Raw genomic sequence first — 13,830 nt, 5'->3', positions numbered from 1 at the left:
CACCTACATGCGTTTTAACCATTTGTTGATTTCTAAATCCGTCACACCCAGGAAAGTCAAATACATACAAATATTTGACCACTTGTTCTTTGAATGTAAATTCGTGTCAGAATTTGGGGAAAACCTTGCAGAATACTTATTTACCATTATGAACACTACCCATGTTTTTGACATGAAGGATATAATATGTTGCTCTTGCAATGATAACAAGACCACTGAAATGATTATGATTTTTTAAAATTCTTGTTGCCAAATACTTTTATACACAAACAAAAATCCCCAAATTCTATACCAAAATTACACATATTTTTGATTGAATTGAACTTTCTTAAAAGATTAACCCCAGTGAATAACAACAGGAATAACATTTTCCTGAATCATTATAATGATATTGTTTCAGAGGGATTACAATTGCACTATAATTGTTTATTTTTTTTATTATTTCATTGATATTTGTGTTTTTGTATTTTCTGGTTAATACTCTTTTTGTTTGATGTAGCAATGTAAGTTGTTGATCTGCATTATGAATTATGAATTATGAAGGGCTGTTCTTAGTCACGACTCAATGCCTGGATACAGCTCTTATATTGGTCATATACCACAAACCCCAGAGGTGCCTTATTACTATTTGAAACTGGTTACCAACGTAATTAGAGCAGTAAAAAGAAAAGTGGTGTCATACCCATTGTATGTCAGCCAAGCACTATTCAGGGCTCAAACCACCCAGTTTTTACTTTTTGTTAATATTTTTTAAATAAATAAATAAAATAAACAAATCTTTGACCATACCACAACAAAAAACATATTTGTCCATACTCTTGTTAAGACAGTAACTCTGTGTTAAATCCACAGACCTCGGAAACACGGTCAAAACAAAGAGGAGAATGTATCATTGCCAAGTATATTTATAATAACTAACACTAACTGTGACAATACAGAGGCGGATGCAAGATGCAAGCAACGATGGTTTAATTAATACAGTTTACAGCAGCAACAGGACAGACAGACTGTACTCAGACGGAATCCGACCCAGGGACTAGGGCGCATCTTCCGATGATAGCGTGCTGAGAAATCCAGGGGAGTGTGTCTGGATGGGTAGGAGGAAGCACAGCAGATAATCCACACAAGGGCGGTGAGAGATGAGCACGGACACACGACACAACCTCAGAGAAGTAACAACGATCTGACAACAAGAAACACTGGTTACAGAACATATAAAGGGAAGATAAGTGATTCCAGCTGGCACAGACAATCAGGCCGAGATTGGGAACCACACCCACACAAACACGGGAGAGAGAGAGAGAGAGAGAGAGAGAGGGAGGCAGTGGATTCATGAACCGTGACAATACCCCCCCCCCTAGGAACGCCTCTTGGCGTTCCCAGGCGAATTTACCTGTCGATTGAAATCATCGATAAGGGAGTGATCCAGAATGTCCCTAGCAGGTACCCAACTTCTCTCCTCCGGGCCGTAACCCTCCCAGTCCACCAGGTACTGGAATCCGCGTCCCCTCCTTCTAGAGTCCAAAATACAATTGACAGAAAAGGTGGGTTCCCCATCAACAAGTCGTGGCGGCGGGGGAACCGGGACCGGCGGGTTAATGCGTGCCTGAAACACAGGTTTTATTTTAGACACATGAAAGGTAGGATGAATTCTCCTATACGCCGGAGGAAGCTTGAGCCGGACCGCCACCGGACTAATGATCCTGGTGACTTTGAACGGGCCGATAAATTTGGGGGCAAGCTTGTTCGGAAACGGATCGGAGTGGAATGTTCTTAGTAGAAAGCCACACTCTTTGGCCAACGTCGTATACCGGAGGCTTCGACCGGTGGCGATCGGCCTTAGCCTTGGTGCGCGCCCCACCCGGAGAAGAGTCTCACGGGCTCTGCTCCATGCGTGACGGCACCTCTGGATGAAAGCGTGAGCGGAGGGAACAGTGACCTCGGACTCCGTACTGGGAAAGATAGGTGGCTGGTAACCTAAACTACACTCAAACGGAGAGAGACCCGTGGCTGCCACTGGCAACGAATTGTGAGCGTACTCAACCATAGAGAGTTGTTGACTCCAGGAAGAGGGATTCTTAGAAACCAAACATCGCAACACTCTCTCCAAATCTTGGTTGGCCCTCTCCGTTTGACCGTTGCTCTGGGGATGAAACCCTGAAGACAGGCTGACACTCGCTCCCAGTAACCTACAAAACTCTTGCCAAAACTTGGACACAAATTGGGGCCCCCTGTCAGAAACTACGTCCATCGGCAGGCCATGTAAGCGAAAGACGTGATCCACGACAGTTACAGCTGTCTCCTTCGGCAGATGGTAATTTAGGCAAGGGAATAAAATGAGCCGCCTTCGAGAACCGGTCCACCACGGTCAAAACAACAGTCTTGCCCTGGGAGGGCGGGAGGGCGGTAACAAAATCTAGCGCGATGTGGGACCAGGGTCTCGAAGGGACCGACAGCGGTTGGAGTAACCCATCTGGGGGTCGATTAGAAGTCTTCCCAGTGGCACAAACCGAGCAAGCCAAGACAAAACTGTGAATGTCACGAGCCATCAGTGGCCACCAAAAGCGTTGCTTAACCAAAAAGCTAGTGCGGCTGACTCCTGGATGACACGCTACGTTGGAGCAATGCCCCCACCGAATAACATCGGACCGACACCCCTCCGGCACAAACAACCGATTAGGCGGGCAACCGGGCGGAGGCGTTACCCCTTCTAAGGCCGTTTTGACCCTCGATTCAACCTCCCATGTGAGTGTGGAGACCACTAGGGTCCCGGGTAGGATGCACTCGGGAGTGGATGGGCGTTCGGAATGGTCAAAAATGCGAGAAAGGGAATCGGGTTTGACATTCTTGGAACCCGGGCGATACGAGAGAGAGAAGTCAAAACGTCCGAAAAAGAGTGCCCACCGCGCCTGCCTGGAGTTGAGTCGCTTGGCGGTTCTGATATATTCTAAATTCTTGTGATCGGTCCAAACTATAAAAGGTACCCCGAACCCTCTAACCAATGGCGCCACTCCTCCAGTGCTAACTTCACTGCCAACAACTCTCTGTTGCCAATGTCGTAGTTGCGTTCCGCAGGTGATAACCGATGGGAAAGGAACGCGCAAGGGTGCATCTTGTCGTCAGAAGAGGACGTTGGGAAAGTACCGCACCTACCCCACCTCTGAAGCGTCCACCTCCACCACGAACTGACGCGAGGGATCGGGAGCTATGAGGATGGGAGCCGAAACAAAGCGGCTCTTGAGTTTGGCGAATGCAGCCTCGGCTGTATCGGACCACCTGAACGTCACTCTGGGGGAGGTTAAGGCGGTAAGAGGAGCGACTATCTGGCTAAAGTTGCGAACGAAACGTCGGTAGAAATTGGCGAATCCCAGAAACCTCTGTAGGGCCTTACGGGAATCTGGGCTTGGCCAATCCACCACAGCCTTAACCTTGTCAGGATCCATGCGAATACCTTCAGTCGAGACGATGTAACCTAGGAATGGAACGGATTGTGCATGAAAAATGCATTTCTCCGCCTTGACAAAAGTCCATTCTCCAACAACCTCTGAAGCACTCGTCTGACGTGCTGAACGTGTTCCTGGAGAGAAGAAGAAAAAAATCAGTATGTCATCCAGGTAAACATATATGAACTGATCAATCATATCTCTCAGCACGTCATTGACGAGTGCCTGGAAAACCGCTGGGGAGTTGGATAGCCCAAAAGGCATGACCAAATATTCGAAGTGCCCTCTGGGGGTGTTAAACGCGGTCTTCCATTCGTCCCCCTTATGCGAACCAAATGATATGCATTCCGTAAATCCAACTTAGTGAACACGGATGCTCCCTGTAACCTTTCAAAGGCTGAGGACATCAACGGTAAGGGATAGGTATTCTTCACTGTGATGTTATTCAACCCACGGTAATCAATGCAAGGACGCAGAGAACCGTCCTTCTTCCCCACAAAGAAGAACCCCGCCCCGCTGGAGAAGAGGAAGGACGAATGAATCCAGATGCCAGAGAATCAGAGATGTATCTCTCCATAGCCTCCCTCTCAGGAACAGAGAGTGAATATAACTTGCCTTTAGGCGGAGACTCACCTGGCAATAATTCTATTGCACAGTCATAGGGACGATGCGGAGGAAGAGAAGCAGCACGGGACTTACTGAACACCTCCTTCAGGTCGAGGTATTCAACGGGCACGTTAGACAAATCCACTGCCTCCTCTAGAAACACAGAATCAGACACAGACGAACAAGCAGACACCAAACAGGACTCAAGGCACTTGTTACTCCACATGGATATAGAGTTATGACCCCAGTCAACTCTGGGGTTGTGTTGGGTGAGCCAAGGGTGGCCGAGAACTAATGGTGCAAGGGTGAGTCCATGAGTAGAAATGATAGTGTCTCAGTGTGATTGCCAGAAGTGATGAGTGTGATAGGTTCAGTGGTGTGAGAAATGTTGGGGAGTTCTTGACCATTGAGAGCGTTGACGGATATCTTGTGCGAGAGTGAGGTGATAGGAATCTGGAGTTTGTGAGCGAGCTTGAAGTCCATGAAATTACCCTCTGCTCCTGAGTCCAGTAAGGCTTGGGTGTCGTGCGTGTGGGTGGCCCATCTTAGTCTTACCGGGAGGAGAGTAGATGATGAGGTCTTCTCTGTGGTGACACCACCCGATAGTAGCCTCATGCTTACTACCGGGCCTGATCTTTTACCGGGCAGGAGTGGATAAAGTGGCCCGCTCTACCACAGTAGAGACAGAGTCCTTGGGATCTCCGCCTCTCCCTCTCTTCCCGGGAGAGGCGAGCTCTCCCAGCTGCATGGGTTCGTGAGCGGAGGCTGAACTGGCCGTGTTCCCGCCGCTGGCATGCCAGCCCTCCGTGTCATTATACGGTCTGTTAGGGCATGCTCGGCGGCCAATACGACTCAGACGAGCGTCGACCCTCAAGGCTAGTTCCACTAATCCATTTAAATTCCTGGGAAGGTCCAGAACATAAATCTCCTTCTGGATCCGGTCCTCCAGCCCATGCAGGAACATGTCCCACTGCGCCTCCTCGTTCCACTGACACTCTGCGGCCAGAGTGCGGAATTGGATGGAGTATTCCGATACTGAACGGTCTCCTTGGCGAAGGTCAGCGAGTAGTCTGGCCGCCTCCCTACCCGCCACGGCCCGATCGAAGACCCTTCTCATCTCCTCGGAGAGTGTCTTGAACGAGGTGCAGCATGGGTCCTGGTTCGCCCACACCGCCGTTCCCCAAAGAGCCGCTTTGCCTGATAGCAGTGTGAGTACGAATGCTACCTTAGACTGTTCACGGTTGAAGGTCCGTGGCTGCAACGAGAATTGCATGGAACATCTCGTAAGAAAAGCTCTGCAATAGTCAGGATCACCTGAATAACCCTCTGGTGTCGGTAGCCGTGGCTCTAGCTGGGAATCCGGCTCTGGCGGGGCGGGTTGAACTGCCGGTGTAGGTGGCACATCGAGACCCCTCAGATGTTGTAATTGTTGGGTCAGCTGGGATACCTGCGTCGCAAGGGCTTGTACTACCCGACCTGTGCTGGAGATGTTCTCCTCTTGTTGATCCATTCTCGTGATACTGCGGGAAATGAATTCGGTCAGACTCGTTGAACTCGCTGCATCCATGGTCTGGTCAGATCGTTCTGTGACAATACAGAGGCGGATGCAAGATGCAAGCAACGATGGTTTAATTAATACAGTTTACAGCAGCAACAGGACAGACAGACTGTACTCAGACGGAATCCGACCCAGGGACTAGGGCGCATCTTCCGATGATAGCGTGCTGAGAAATCCAGGGGAGTGTGTCCGGATGGGTAGGAGGAAGCACAGCAGATAATCCACACAAGGGCGGTGAGAGATGAGCACGGACACACGACACAACCTCAGAGAAGTAACAACGATCTGACAACAAGAAACACTGGTTACAGAACATATAAAGGGAAGATAAGTGATTCCAGCTGGCACAGACAATCAGGCCGAGATTGGGAACCACGCCCACACAAACACGGGAGAGAGAGAGAGAGAGAGAGAGAAAGAGAAAGAGAAAGAGAGAGAGAGAGGGAGGCAGTGGATTCATGAACCGTGACAATAACTAGCTCCTTGTTCTATCTGTGACTTTAGTAAAGAAAATAATGTTACCTTGGTTTTAATTTAATTTAACAAAACATGTGCACAAGGAGTGTTTGCATTGTAATGTTTCTATACAAGTGTGCAACGTGTTCATTTGTCACTTAGAGACTCGGAGTAACCACAACTGCTCATCTTCCATGACCTCTGAATTTCTTTTGCCAAAGGTAAGAAAGACAACTTCTAAAATCAATTTAACCCTTGTGTGGTGTTCGGGCCTGTGGGACCCATTTTCAATGTTTACTAAATTAAAAATTATACAATTAATTATTTTTTCAACCTAAGAATGGCTAATTTTCTGTGAAGAACATGTCAAATAACACATTTTCATTGAGTGCACACTGTGAACCCCCCTACACATTTATATTACATATGTGGTGTTCAGGTCTTCCTGGACCCGAGGGTAATAAAAGTGTGGAAAAGTGTGTGTGTCTTCCTCCTCCCTAGGCTGGCTGTTTCAACATAGCACCAAGCACCTGTCTGTCTCGCTGCCAGTCTGCCTGTCTCCCGCTTTTCTCATACTCTTTACCCTTTGTAGTGTGTGAAACTACACAATATCCTGCGGGAACTTGTACAATGGTATTACAATACATTATTTTGAAACATTGTAAAAAATGCAGTATTTTCCCACACTCTACCCCAGCCAGAGCTCCCACCTCAGCTGTTGAATACACGGAACAGGCCTATCAATTCCTCTAAGTTTGTGTTAACGACCGACATGTCCCTAGTGTCCTATGTGCCAAAGAATGGCAAAAATGTGGTACTCATGAGTACGCTGAATAGGGATGACCAGAAAAAACAGAAATCATAATGAATTATTACAATGCCATAAAAGGAGCGGTGGACAATTTTTAGACAAGCTGGTGACTGGCTACAGCTGCAAAAGAAGAACCCTACGCTGGCCACTTGGACATTTTGGCGTACAACGTGTTTGTCATCTTGACGAATCCATCGTGAAGAGGATTCAGGAGGAGGATGCTGGTGCCCCATCCGCATGACCCACAGAACCGACAATTCACACAAGTAAGTGTGAGTGATGTTGCATGTGTGTGTGTCTGACTCTCCTACCTTGGCCTGCTGCAGCTATATATGTGACTGAGTGAGTGAGATGTTCATAAAATTCCTGAACTAAGTGTTTTCATCATACTAGATTGCAGCCGGGAGCAACAAGAAGAAGCGCTGCGATGTGTGTGGACCCAAGAAAGACAGAAAGACACAGTACACATGCATCAAGTGCAAGAAATGCTTTGCAACACACACACACAGTAAAACTCTGTCCCTCATGTGGTGTATAGACCGGCCTTAATTTGTGTTCAATGGGGCTCATTTTATAATTTCCCTAAAATAATGTACAGTGGGGCAAAAAAGTATTTAGTCAGCCACCAATTGTGCAAGTTCTCCTACTTAAAAATATGAGAGAGGCCTGTAATTTTCATCAAAGTCCGTGTTGCCCAGCAACAGCCCCAAAACATCACTGCTCTTGAGGAGATCTGCATGGAAGAATGGGCCAAAATACCAGCAACAGTGTGTGAAAACCTTGTGAAGACTTACAGAAAACGTTTGACCTCTGTCATTGCCAACAAAGAGTATATCACAAAGTATTGAGATAAACTTTTGTTATTGACCAAATACCTATTTTCCGCCATAATTTGCAGATAAATTAATTTAAAATCCTACAATGTGATTTTCTGGATTTTATTTCTCATTTTGTCTGTCATAGTTGAAGTGTACCTATGATGAACATTACAGGCCTCTCTCATCTTTTTAAGTGGGAGAACTTGCACAATTGGTGGCTGACTAAGTACTTTTTTGCCCCTCTGTATGTACCATTTGTTCTTCCAATTTGTTCAGTTCGAAGCAACAAACATCAATAGTTATGAAAACCTTATTTAATTTATATTTGTTCCAGATCAACATGATTTATTCTACCCATGTCTTGATTATAATAGATTTTTGTTGACAAAATCTTTTAATTTTATGAATAGAGCTTTTCTTGATAAATGTGATCTAGCAGAGGTAAATGGCAAATATTAACCATGTATGCTGCCTGTATTGCTTATAATTGATATAAGTCAACATTTAAGTATTAAATATTTTAAGTAAATTGTTATTGCTGTATTGTTTTTAAAACACAATAATGTTGTGGGTCCATCAGACCCGCGAACATTGGGTGAATAACAAAAACATGAACACCACACAAGGGTTATGTAATGTGTTGGTTCGGGCCCATTGCTAGCTATAGTTCTTAAGCTGTATTTCCTCCAGCTGTATTTTCTACCTTGTCCTTGCCTCATTATATGTGTCAATTGTGGCGACAGGTAGCGTAGTGATTAGAGTGTTGGGCCATTAACCAAAAGGTTGCTGGATTGAATCCTTGAGCTGACAAAGTAAAAATCTGTCCTTCTGCCCCATAACAAGGCAATTAACCCACTGTTCCCTGGTAGGCTGTCATTGTAAATAAGAATTTGTTCTTAACTGAAGGTGGGGGGAAAAAAAGAAAAAAAATGGGACAATGGGATGTTTGTTATGAAGTTGAACGTATGCGCTATGACAGGATGTGTAACGATTGTCGTTGGTGGAAGGAGAGGAGGACCAAAATGCAGCGTGGTAAGTGTTCGTCATACTTTATTTGACTGAACGCACAAAACAAAATAACAAAGTGAAATGAAAGAAACGAACCCGTTCTGTAAGGTGACACTAAACAGAAAACAACCACCCACAACCAAAATGGGGAAAACAGGCTACTTAAGTATGATTCTCAATCAGAGACAACAAACAACACCTGCCTCTGATTGAGTACCATACTAGCCCAAAAACATAGAAATATAACAAAGAAAAAAGAACATGGACTACCCACCCCAACTCACGCCGTGACCAACCTAACACAAAGACATAAAAAAGGAACTAAGGTCAGAATGTGACAGAATGTTAAAAATGAAAATAAAAAGTTTGTTATTTTGGACAAAAAGAATACACTACCAGACATTATATTCATGTATTTCAAACCTTTATTTAACCAGGTAAGCTAGTTAAGAACAAGTTCTCATTTATAACTGTGACCTGGCCAAGATAAAGCAAAGCAGTGCGACACAACAACAACACAGAGTTACACATGGAATAAACAAGCGTAGAGTCAATTACACAATAGAAAAAAAAGAAAGTCTATATACAGTGTGTGCAAATGACGTGAGGAGGTAAGGCAATAAATAGGCCATTGTAGCGAAGTAATTACAGTTTAGCAAATTAACACTGGAGTGACAAATAGCAGATGATGATGTGCAAGTAGAAATACTGGTGTGCAAAAGAGCAAAAAGTAAATAAAAACAATATGGGGATGAGGTAGGTAGATTAGATGGGCAATTTACAGATTGGCTATGTACAGCTGCAGCGATCGGTTAGCTGCTCAGATAGCTGATGTTTAATGTTAGTGAGGGAAATATAAGTTTCCAGCTTCAGCGATTTTTGCAATTCGTTCCAGTCATTGGCAGCAGAGAACTGGAAGGAAAGGCGGCCAAAGGAGGTGTTGGCTTTGGGGATGACCAGTGAGATATACCTGCTGGAGCGTGTGCTACCGGTGGGTGTTGATATCGTGACCAGTGAGCTGAGATAAGGCAGAGCTTTACCTATCATAGACTTATAGATGACCCGGAGCCAGTGGGTCTGGCGACGAATATGTAACGAGGGCCAGCAGACTAGAGCATAAAGGTTGCAGTGGTGGGTGGTATAAGGGGCTTTGGTGACAAAACGGATGGCACTGTGATAGACTGCAACCAGTTTGCTGAGTAGAGTATTGGAAGCTATTTTGTAAATGACATCGCTGAAGTCGAGGATCGGTAGGATAGTCAGTTTTACAAGGGTATGTTTGGCGGCATGAGTGAAGGAGGCTTTGTTTGCGAAATAAGAAGCCGATTCTAGATGTAATTTTGGATTGGAGATGTTTAATATGAGTCTGGAAGGAGAGTTTACAGTCTAGCCAGACACCTAGGTATTTACTACATGATTCCATGTGTTATTTCATAGTTTTGATGTCGTCACTATTATTCTACAATATAGAAAATAGTCAAAATAAAGAAAAACCCTAGAAGTAGAAGGTGTGTCAAAACATTTGGCTGGTACTGTACATATTCAACATATATTAGATATCTACTTCAGGATAAGGATGGGACATTTGTTTTACAAGATATCTTGACATATGACCTCGTTTGGACCTATTTTGCAAAGTCACCATGATCAAGATGTGATTACTGTATGTGTGACAGGTTAAAGGAAATATTCATAGCCTGTTATACATTAAAAAGTATTAGTAAGTTCATAGTATGTGAGGATCTTAAAACATCTAAGGTTAAAAAGATGCATTCAGTATTAGTTGATCGAGATTGATAACATTCATATAATTGTGTTAAAGTTAAAATCTGTCAAAGGGTACGAATTGTGAGAGTAATGTGTAAACGTTATATTGATTACTTTATTTTGTGGTGCCTAAAAGTGTTAATCTGTGATCTACGAAATGCTCTTAATCTATGAGCCGGAGATCGATTGCTCTGGTCTCCACCCATATTCCTGGGGAAAATCGCTGTCTTTTCTCATTACACTAAACGTTGAATTGAGAATACAACACCGTATCACTCTCAAGATTATTTCTCCCCTGTTTTCAGGGGCGTAACATATGTAGCCTAGTACTCTTGAAATTCTGCAAACTCACTGTGACTGGATTATAAGGATCTTTGTTCAAGTTAAGGGAGGGTGGGATAAATTGTCCCAAAAGGTTAGTTGAGCCACCCCTTGTTTCTAGGAAGCCATACACAAAATTCATATTTTGGAAACAGTCATAAGTTTATGGAGTCTGTAAAGGAAGAAAGCTTTGCAGTTTTGGTCACAAACAGGTGCAACTGGCATCTACTACAATACCCTGTTCAGAGGCAATTCAATCTTTTGTCTTGCCCATTCACCCTCTGAATAGCACACATACACAATCCATGTCTGAATTGAAAATCCTTCTTGAACCTGTCTCCTCCCCATCATAAAAATTGTTGAAATTGTAGCATTTATATTTTTGTTCAGTATAAATTTCATCTCTTATTCCCAGCTGTCTGACAGGCCCTGGTCCCCCTGATCATAGGATCGCGTGATCATACTCGTTCTCTTAAATGCTTTGTGAATACTGGCCCTAGTGTATGAATAGCAGTCTACAAAATTCTTCACATTCTTATTGCGTCTCTCACAGGTTTTATGAGATGGTCCTATTGCTTGTGTGATTTATATAGTTTGGCTCAACCAAAGTCCACTGCGAGTGACAAGGACTCATTAGTCTCATTTTCAAAACTCACATAAATGTAATCTCTCATTTCTGGTCACAACTTGCAGACTTGTTTACGTGCTGCTGTGCGTTTTGTTGCTAACCTTACTTTGCTACCTAACAACGATTTTTACTTTTAATGACCGTTTCTATTTTAGGGTTTCCCTCCCTCACTCAATTTTTTTTTGTTTTGCGTTTTGTTGCTAACCTTACTGGGGATACCTGACAACTTTACGGTTTTTACATTTTAATTACCGTTTATATTTTTTGGTTTTTCCCTCACTCAACTTTTTTTCATTCAACTTTTTCACTCCGGACGCTTTATCTTGACAGGGTTCGTCAGGACCTCCACCAGCCGAAGCTAAGTAGTAACAGTAACATGATGCCTTCTAATTGCAGTCACTGTACTCATAATATACAGGAGAAAGATCGCCTTACGGCGAGGATAGCTGTGCTGCAAGCCCAGCTTCAGACGCAATCGTTAGGCAAGGGTAATTTCAGTGTAGGAAAGGATGAAACGGCGTCTGTGCCACCAGTAAGTACAGATAGTAGTATAAATCCCCTCGCATGGTCCCCGCAGCCGGACAACTTTCTCATGGCTTCTGGAGGGAAATGCTGTAGGAATGCTCAACCTGTGTCACTCGTTCAGCCTACAGAAACTTTCGACCCGTTCTCCCCATTAAGCAGCGTGTCGGAGTCAAAGGCCGAGCCTTCTTGGGTCTCTTCTCCTCCCGTTACGGGGTCTAAGACGCCGAAGCCTCCCACCATTAGCTCTGACAAATTGAAAACCCTAGTCATTGGCGACTCCATTACCCGCAGTATTAGACTTCAAATGAATCATCCAGCGATCATACACTGTTTACCACTGGGCAGGGCTACTGACGTTAAGGCTAATCTGAAGATGGTGCTAGCTAAAGCTAAAACTGGTGAGTGTAGAGAGTATAGGGATATTGTTATCCACGTCGGCACCAACGTCAGAGGTCACCAAGCACAACATAGCTTCAGCGTGTAAATCAGCTAGAAAGATGTGTCTGCATCGAGTAATTGTCTCTGGACCCCTCCCAGTTAGGGGGAGTGATGCAGAGTCTCACAACTCAATCGCTGGTTGAAACGGTTTTCTGCCCCTCCCAAAAGATAGAATTTGTAGATAATTGGCCCTATTTCTGGGACTCACCCACAAACAGGACCAAGCCTGGCCTGTTGAGGAGTGGCAGACTCCATCCTAGCTGGAGGGGTGCTCTCATCTTATCTACGAACATAGACAGGGCTCTAACTCCCCTTGCTCCACAATGAAATATGGTGCAGGCCAGGCAGCAGGCTGTTAGCCAGCCAGCCTGCCAGCTTAGTGGAGTCTGCCACTAGCACAGTCAGTGTAGTCAGCTCAGCTATCCCCATTGAGACCGTGTCTGTGCCTCAACCTAGGTTGGGCAAAACTAAACATGGCGGTGTTCGCCTTAGCAATCTCACTAGAATAAAGATCTCCTCCATTCCTGCCATTATTGAAAGAGATTGTGATACCTCACATCTCAAAATAGGGCTACTTAATGTTAGATCCCTCACTTCCAAGGCAGTTATAGTCAATGAACTAATCACTGATCATAATCTTGATGTGATTAGCATGACTGAAACATGGATTAAGCCTGATGAATTTACTGTGTTAAATGTGGCCTCACCTCCTGGTTACACTAGTGACCATATCCCCCGCGCATCCCGCAAAGGCGGAGGTGTTGCTGACATTTACGATAGCAAATTTCAATCTACAAATAAAACAATCTTTTCGTCTTTTGAGCTTCCAGTCATGAAATCTATGCAGCCTACTCAATCACTTTTTATAGCAACTGTTTACAGGCCTCCTGGGCCATATACAGGGTTCCTCACAGAGTTCCCTAAACTCCTATCGGACCTTGTAGTCATAGCAGATAATATCGTAATTGTTGGTGACTTTAATATTCACATGCAAAAGTCCACAGACCCACTCCAAAAGGCTTTCGGAGCCATCATCGACTCAGTGGGTTTTGTCCAACATGTCTCCGGACCTACTCACTGCCACAGTCATACTCTGGACCTAGTTTTGTCCCATGGAATAAATGTTGTGGATCTTAATGTTTTTCCACATAATCCTAGACTATCGGACCACGATTTTATTACTTTTGCAATCGCAACAAATAATCTGCTCAGACTCCAACCAAGGATCATCAAAGTCGGTGCTATAAATTCTCAGACAACCCAAAGATTCCTTGATGCCCTTCCAGACTGCCTCTGCCTGCCCAAGGACGTCAGAGGACAAAAATCAGTTAACCACCAAACTGAGGAACTCAATTTACCTTGCGCAAAACCCTAGATGCAGTCGCACCCCTACAGAAAACATCTGAGCTCTGAAGCAAGCTTCCAGAAAATTGGAACGGAAATGGCGCCAC

This window comes from Oncorhynchus tshawytscha, linkage group LG06 (genome assembly GCF_018296145.1).
Source record: "Oncorhynchus tshawytscha isolate Ot180627B linkage group LG06, Otsh_v2.0, whole genome shotgun sequence".
Classification (NCBI taxonomy): Eukaryota; Metazoa; Chordata; class Actinopteri; order Salmoniformes; family Salmonidae; genus Oncorhynchus; species Oncorhynchus tshawytscha.
This window is presented reverse-complemented; position numbering follows the sequence as displayed.